Genomic DNA, 8,107 nt, shown 5'->3' with positions numbered 1-8,107 from the left:
TACGCAGCAATCATGGTGGAATTGTGGAGTTGCCTCGGCCATGCATCAATGCCAGCATGCTAGCTCAGGTCATCGACCAACCCATCTGCTTCATAGGGAGGCTGGAAAAGATGCATACCTCTGGAAAAAGTGTTTATTTACTCTTTCAGATGGAGAAGGAAAATATGGAACCATTGAACTGATGGAGCCCCTTGATGAAGATATCTCTGGAATTGTGGGAGTAATTGGAAAAGTAAGGGCAAAGGCAGCCATTATGTGTGCATCTGATGTCCAGTTTAGAAAAGATAACCATCCTTTGGATCCTGAACTTTACAGTGAAGCTTTGGAAATTACCCATGAGTTCCCTCCATTTTTTCCTTTGGTGGTTGTGTAAAAGGGTTGGTCTCGATGCATACATTTTCTAAAAGTAAGAATTTTTGTGTGTGTGAATTATATGAGATAGTGGCACCTCCATCGGGGCTTTGGGTAGGGGAGGGAGTACTCTTGCATTCAAGGTTTGTCTGTGTCCTTCTCAATGCTTGGGGGACCCACTCTTGGTCTTCTCTCCTGTGAGCTCTGCTCCTCATTATTTAGTTGTTCCTTTCTTATTATTTAGGTGTTCCTTTCTTCATTAACCAAAAGTATTGTGAAGATTTTTAAACTATTCATAAATTCCTACATCAGGAAGGACTATTGAGTCTTTCCTGTAACCTATTTTTTAAAAATTCATATTGACTCAGATAATATACTTTTTAAATTTGTAATTTACAAAATCAAATCATCAATAAGTCATGTTTACAATGAACAGAGGCAAAAGGACAATAAAATTTAAATAAAAGCAGACTTCATTAGGTCTTTGCAGAAGGAAAATTTTTAAACTTTCTGCTTTCTCTAAACAAAGTCTTACTCCTCATCTAAGACCAAATTTAGTACATGCCAAAATTACTAGAAAAAATATTTTAGTTATGAGTGTTAAAAAAAAAGTTTTTTTTCCTGACAAAAAGAAAAACATTTTCACTAATTTTAAAGTAATCAAAAACAGCCAAATGGACTTTTAGGGAGTTTTCCCAAGAAAAAGAAAGGGGAAAGTGAACAGATGTTAAATATGAAATAATCTGAATAAATTTTGTCTGTATAAAATAATAGTTTAGTGAAAATTTAAGTATAATATATCTCATGGACTCAGAATTACTACTGAAGTATATGGATAAATACATAATTTATCCATCTACATTGTTATAAATGTGATATTGATGTAAATTTATTAGGCATATTAAACTTGCAAGGCTTGTAAACCAAATATGTTATCAGTTTCTATTATTAGAAGCCTCTTATCACTAATTTAGTATCTCAGCTCTTCTCTTGTCATGCTTTACACTAAGCAGAGTTTCCAAGTTACAAAAATATTTGAACCACTTTCTTTAGTTGCCTTGAAAGTGAGACTCCTTGAGTGAGTTAAACCTGCTTAGTGCTGCTGACACTCATGTTTCCACTGACTGGCAGTGCTGACCCTAGAATTCGGGAAGGTAGAAAGACACCCATATACCCTCTAAAAATAGAAGCCATAGTTATGGAGGTACTGCTGTCTTCACTACATTTCACTATATTGGCTGTTTTTCCACTCAAGTCATTTCACTCCATGGAAAATTGTCTATGAACTTAACTTTCAGTCTACTGGATTACCATTTTCTTGAAATTGTTAACCTGGATTCTTCTTTTCTATCCCCAAAAAATCTATTGCCTTTAGTCCTTCTCATGCTCTAGTTAGCGCTCTGATTTTAAATGTAATATTGAATTTAACATGACTACTCTGTGCTGTTTGGAAAGATTCTAGTGGCAAAATATTCCCCAAACCAAAAAATGAGGGTGGGGAGGGAAATAGTACAGGAATTAATCTAGTGTGGATTACTTAATGTTATGTAGTTGAATATCTGAGAGGTGTAATTTCACTTGCAAAAGAGTATAAAAAGTATACTAAAATATTATTTTTAATTAAAAATCAAAATTCATATTATTATTTTTTTTAGAGGCATGTTTTTTATTTGTTTGTTTGTTTGTTTGTTTGTTTTGTTTATACAAGCACTGGGTACAGTCAGAAGCTCGGGAGGGTGAGAGAATTCACCAGAACCACAGCGGGGAGCAGAGCAGGCAGAAGGACTGAAGTACACTGCTGAGGGGAGCAGCGGGCGGCAGGAGAGGTCTGCGCGCCATGTGGGACCCTCCTCTGGTGGCCGGGGAGCAGCCGGGGATCGAACCGGCGCTGCAGAGGCCGCGGGCAGCTTCGCAACCCAGCGCTCAACCGCTGCGCCACCGGGGAGGCCCCAAAATTCATTTTAATTATATGCATCTTTTATATACATCAAATCAATCAGCGATAACAGCTTTAAACAACCCACTCCAGTTCCATTATGTTACTGAGCCATGCATTTCACTAGGATCTAGTTTCAAATTTGCAAAATTGCCTAGGCCTGATGACAGCTTCTTCAGTTTCCAAAAACCCCTTGAGTTCCTATACAGATAAATAAAATCATTGTTTTTTCTCAAGAAAAAGAAAAAGCAATGGCAATCACACAATTTGTAGATCAAATCAAGGACACAGGTATGAAATTTGATGAAAGGAATGGAAAAGAAACAGGAGTTAATGTGGATGCTACAGACCCCAAATCTAGACAACTGAAAAAATTAATGAGCTCAAGTGTGAGAACAGGCTTTATAATATATGATGTGCTAAAGTGATATCCACAGTTGGTTCAGGTATACAGAGAAATTGGGAAAGGTGGGAGGGGTAGGAAAAGGAATGATGAGGTCAGTAGGAAAATTCCCATCTTGAACAGTAAGAGGTACCAGAAACTAAGATTTTCTGTGGGAAGTTGAATAAGATAGTGAGTCTGGAGACAGAGACTTGGAAGTCATCTACATAGGGGTACTGTGTAAGACTTCAAATGAATAAGGAAAAATGTGTAGAAGTGTTATCTATGATGAGGATCCCTTTGATTTTAACAATATAAATCTTTTCATTGCATTTTCTTCTGGCATGTAGTCAATCGTTATGTCTCTTTTCTATCTTTTTTTATTTGCTTTATGCAGTTCCAATGGGTAAGAATGTGTCTAACTTACTTTGAACACTATACACTCACAACAACAAAAAGACAACTTATTTTTTTAAAGATTTATTTATTTATTTAAATAAATTTTATTTTTATATTCCCCATACAATTGCAATCCCCTTATTTTGACCCCAATCCCTCCCCTCCCCACCCTCACCCCCCATAGAGTGTCTCTGGTTCATAGTTGTTTTTGTTTTTTTTTTTAAGATTTATTTATTTATTTATACAAGCACTGGGTACAGTCAGAAGCGCGGGAGGGTGAGAGAATTCACCAGAGCCAGAGCGGGGAGCAGAGCAGGCAGAAGGACCGAAGTACACTGCCGAGGGGAGCAGCGGGCGGCAGGAGAGGTCTGCGCGCCATGTGGGACTCTCCTCCTGCGGCCGGGGAGCAGCCAGGGATCGAACCGGCGCTGCAGAGGCTGCGGGCAGCTTTGCAACCCAGCGCTCAACCGCTGCGCCACCAGGGAGGCCCATAGTTGTTTGTTGATTTTGATTTTCACTTTCTTATAGTTACTCATTTTCCTGGTCCCTTATTTAAGTTTTCTAGATTCCTGCTATGAGTGAGACCATCCGGTATTTTTCTTTTTCTTTCTGGCTTATTTCGCTGAGCATGATCCCTTCCAGCACCATCCATGTTGCTGCAAATTGCATGTGTTTATCTTTTTTGAATGCTGAGTAATATTCCATGGTGTATATGTACCACATCTTCTTGATCAATCAAAGATTTATTTATTTATGCATACAAGAGCTGGGGCACAGGCCAGAGATGCAGGCGGTGAGAGGATTCACCAGAGACAGAGTGGGGAACAGAACAGGCAGACTGATAAATACACTGCTGAGGGGAGCAGCGGGCAAGACACAAGAGAGGTCTGCTTCACCATGTGGGTTTCTCTCTGGCCACCTGGGGATCTAATTCGTGCTGCAGAGGCTGTGGATTGCTTCATAGTGCAGTACTTAACCCCTTACACCACCAGGGATGTCTAAGACAACCTATTTTAAAAATGTGCAAAACACTTGCATAGACATTTTTCAAAGAAGATATACGGTTGACCAATAGATGTGTGAAAAGATGCTTAACACCATCAGATGGAGAAATGCAAATCAAGACCCACAATGCGATATTACGTCACCAACCACAATGGTATGGTCACTGCAGAAAACAGTCTGAAAGTTCCTTTAAGACTTAAACATAAAATTACCTAGGAGCCATTAATTCAGTTGGCAGGTATATATTCTAAATAATTGAAAGAAGGCCTCAAATCTGTATTTGTACACCAGTGTTCATAGCAGCATTATTCTTAACAGCCAAAATGTGGGAGCAACCCAAATGCCTGTCAACAGATGAAGAGATAAGCAAACTATGATATAGCCATACAATGGAGAATAGCAGGCAGTTGAAAGGAGTAAATTACTGATGTATTCTTTACCATGGATGAACCTTGAGGACACTATATTTAATGAAATAAAACAAACACAGAAGGACACATTTTATATGATTCCACTGCGATGTACCTAGCAAAGACAAATTCATAGCAACAGAAAATAGAATAGAGGTTACCAGGGGTGAGGTAGGAGCAAATAGGGAGTTATTGCTTAACAGATACAAAATACTGTTTGGAGTGATAAAAAGAAGTTTTGGAAATGATGATGGTTGCACAACATGGCACTGAATCATACATTTAAAAATGGTTAAGAAGGCCTCCCCAGTGGTGCAACAGTTGAGCGCTGGGCTGTGAAGCTGCCCGCAGCCGCTTCAGCGCTGGTTCAATCCCCTGTCACCCGTGAGGGTCCCACATGGCGCACAGACCTCTCCTGCCGCACCCGTTGCTCCCCTCAGCAGTGTACTTCGTCGGTCTGCCTGTTCTGTTCCCTGCTCTGGCTCTGGTGAATTCTCTCACCCTCCCACGCCTCTGACTGTACCTAGTGCTTGTATAAATAAATAAATAAATCTTTAAAAATAATGGTTAAGATAGCAAATATTTGTACCACAAAAAGACTCCTTTTATTATTAAATTGCCATTTAACTAGGTAAACATAATAATACTTATCATTTATTGAATATTTTCTGCATGCTAGGAGCTATACAAGTATTATTTAATCCTCATAATAACCCCAAGGAGATATTATTTCCATGTTATACTTAAGGAAACTGAGGCTTATAGAAGATAATTTTCCCAGTGTTACAAAGCTTGTAAATAAGTAGTTCAAAAGTAAAATGATTTAGAATTACTTACTCAGATGTTTTTTTTTTTTTGATAAAAAATTTTGTGTCTGAAAATAGTAGCTTTAAAAAATGTAGTAGTAGTACTGGCAATACTACTGAAAATGCTGTGGTTTTAGAACAATATGAAATTCCAGTTTCTGTTAATTGCAAAGATTTAAAAATGTGTAATAACCAGTGTTCGTAGGATGTAGTATATTGAAAACTTTTGAACAGTATTTGGGAATGTAAATTGGCACAGTTCTTTTAGAAAGCTATTTGGCAATATTAAACACTCATTTTCAAAGTAGTTCTACTTCTGACAATGGATTCTACATACAGAAGGTTTCACATTTCCAGATTTTATACTATACTACAAAGCCATAATAACTAAACCAGCATGATACTGGCACAAAACAGAGACACAGACCAGTGGAACAGAATTGACAGCCCAAAAATAAAACCACACGTACATGACCAACTAATCTATGACAAAGAAGCAAAGAATATACACTGGATGGAAAAAAAAATCTCTTCAACAAATGTTGCTGGGAGAATTGTACTGCCACATGCAAAAGAATGCTGTTTCACAGCATACAAAAAAGTCAACTAAAAATAAATAAGACTTGGATTAAGACCTGAAACCATAAAATGTGTAGAAGAAAACAAACTCCATGACATAAACTTTAGAGACACCATTGAGAACTCTAGAAGCAAGGAAAACAAAGGAGAATATAAACAGCTGGGACTAAAACAAACTAAAAAGCTGATGTACATAACAACTAAAAGAGATAATAACCAAATCAAAGCAACACCCCACCGAATGGGAGAAAATATTTGCACAACATACATCTGATAAGGAATCGATATTGAAAATCTACAAAGAGCTCACACAACTCAACAAAAACAAATGAAACAACCTAATCAAAAAATCAGCAGAAGAGCTACTTACACTCTTCTCCAAAGAAGAACTGCAAATGTCCAGCAGGCATATGAAAAAATATTCGTCATCACTTATCAGGAATATACAAATCAAAACCACAATGAGCTCTACCTCGTACCTGTGAAAATGGCCCATATTTAAAAAAAAAGAAACAAAAACCAGAAACAAGTGTGGGCAATGAAATGGACAAAAAGAAACACTCTTACACTACTTGTGGGATATAAACTAGTCCAGCCACTATGGAAAGCTGTGTAGAAGTTCCTCAAAACACTAGAAATGGATCTGCCATACAATCCAGCCATTCCAGTTCTAGGAATCTACCCAAAGAACATGAAAATACTAATTCAAAAGGAAACCTACATTCCTATGTTTATTGCAACACTGTTTACAACAGCCAAGTTATGGAAGCATCCCAAATGCCTCCAAACACATGAATGGATCGAAAAGATGTGGGATATACACAATAGAATACTATTCAGCAATCAAAAAATATAAACTCATACCTTTCGCAGCAACGTGGATGGAGCTGGAAGGAGTTATGCTAAGGAAAATAAGTCAGAAGGAAAGAGATAAATATCAGATGTTTCTACATGTGGAATATAGAAAAACTAAAGGGTCAAAGACCTTGAAAGCTGACCATAGCTATGAGGCAACCATGAGGGGTGGCAGAGAGAGGGGAGGTGGGAAGGAGTGAAAACAGGGAGGGACAGAGCACAAGGGAGTATGGTGGTAGACTATGGGTGCTATGCGGTGGGAGAACTATGGTGCCCCCCCTTGAGGGGGGATGTCATATTTTGTCCAAAAATTTTTTTAAAAGTTTTCTATGCAAAGGTGTTGATTGAAACATTATTTATGAAACTGTTAAAAAATTGAAAACAATCCAAACTGTCCAACAATTTTTGAATGCTTATGCAAATTATTGTAAGAATGTATTTCTTTAAGATGCTCCTTATGAAGGAAAACACTTCTTATGATATTACATTAAAAACTGTAGATACAAAATTGGATGTCAGTAATGTAACCAAAGCAATTGAGTGTTCAGTCGCAAGTTTCAAAGATGTTGCCCAAAATAAAAAGCAGTCCAGAAAGGGGGGGGAAAGGAGGAGCAGCTGAGAGTAACACTCTGGGAGTGACAGTGCTGACAAAAAGGGCCAGAATCCCAAAGGAGCTGGCAGTGCAGTAAAGGTCAGATGCATTCTGTGTGAAAAACCCAGAAAAGTCATGGAAACCATGGAAAAGTTAAAGTCTGGAATGCGAGTAATGAAGTGGCCATACACTGCAGTGAAGATAAAACCAAGCAAGGAGGCAACTTGGGTTGGATGACCAGAGGGTTCACAGTAGGACCTTTTCAGGAAGCAGCACTTGCCTTGCCTATAATTGCCTGGATAACCCATGTTTACAGACCCTCCAGTTAAAACAAAATTTGGATATCATATTATTATGGTTGAAGGGAGAAAATAAAATTGTATGAAAGATTGAATTTTTTTAAAAGATTGATTTATTTATGCATACAAGAGCTGGGGTACAGGCCAGAGGTGCAGGGGGCGGTGAGAGGATTCACCAGAGACAGAGTGCGGAACAGAACAGGCAGATTGACAGAAGTATACTGCTGAGGGGAGCAGTGGACGAGTCAGGAGAGGTCTGCTGCACCATGTGAGTTCCTCCCTGGCAGGGGATCGAGCTCGTGGTGCAGAGGCTTCGGATTGCTTCACAGTGCGGTGCTCAACCACTTGTACCACCAGGGAGGCCCCAAGATTGAATGTTTTTTATTTAAAAAAAAAAAACTCACACAATTGGATGTCTATTATGAGTAAAGTTCAGTAAAATTGTATGCAGAAGAAAAAAATCAGTTAAAAGAAATATCAGAAACTTCAAATG

At 38.4% G+C, this 8,107-nt stretch overlaps 1 pseudogene across 1 annotated transcript; it reads left to right on the top strand.

Moving 5' to 3' along the window:
- The first annotated feature begins 7,286 nt into the window (after positions 1-7,286).
- On the top strand, positions 7,287-7,690 carry LOC311170112 (peptidyl-prolyl cis-trans isomerase NIMA-interacting 4-like; annotated as a pseudogene). The gene has a single exon. The product of its transcript is annotated as a peptidyl-prolyl cis-trans isomerase NIMA-interacting 4-like (transcript).
- The last annotated feature ends 417 nt before the right edge of the window (positions 7,691-8,107 follow it).

Source organism: Talpa europaea (genome assembly GCF_964194135.1).
Source record: "Talpa europaea genome assembly, chromosome: 4".
Taxonomy (NCBI): Eukaryota; Metazoa; Chordata; class Mammalia; order Eulipotyphla; family Talpidae; genus Talpa; species Talpa europaea.
The sequence above is the reverse complement of the archived record's forward strand: the minus strand, read 5'-3'. Positions and strand labels throughout refer to the sequence as shown.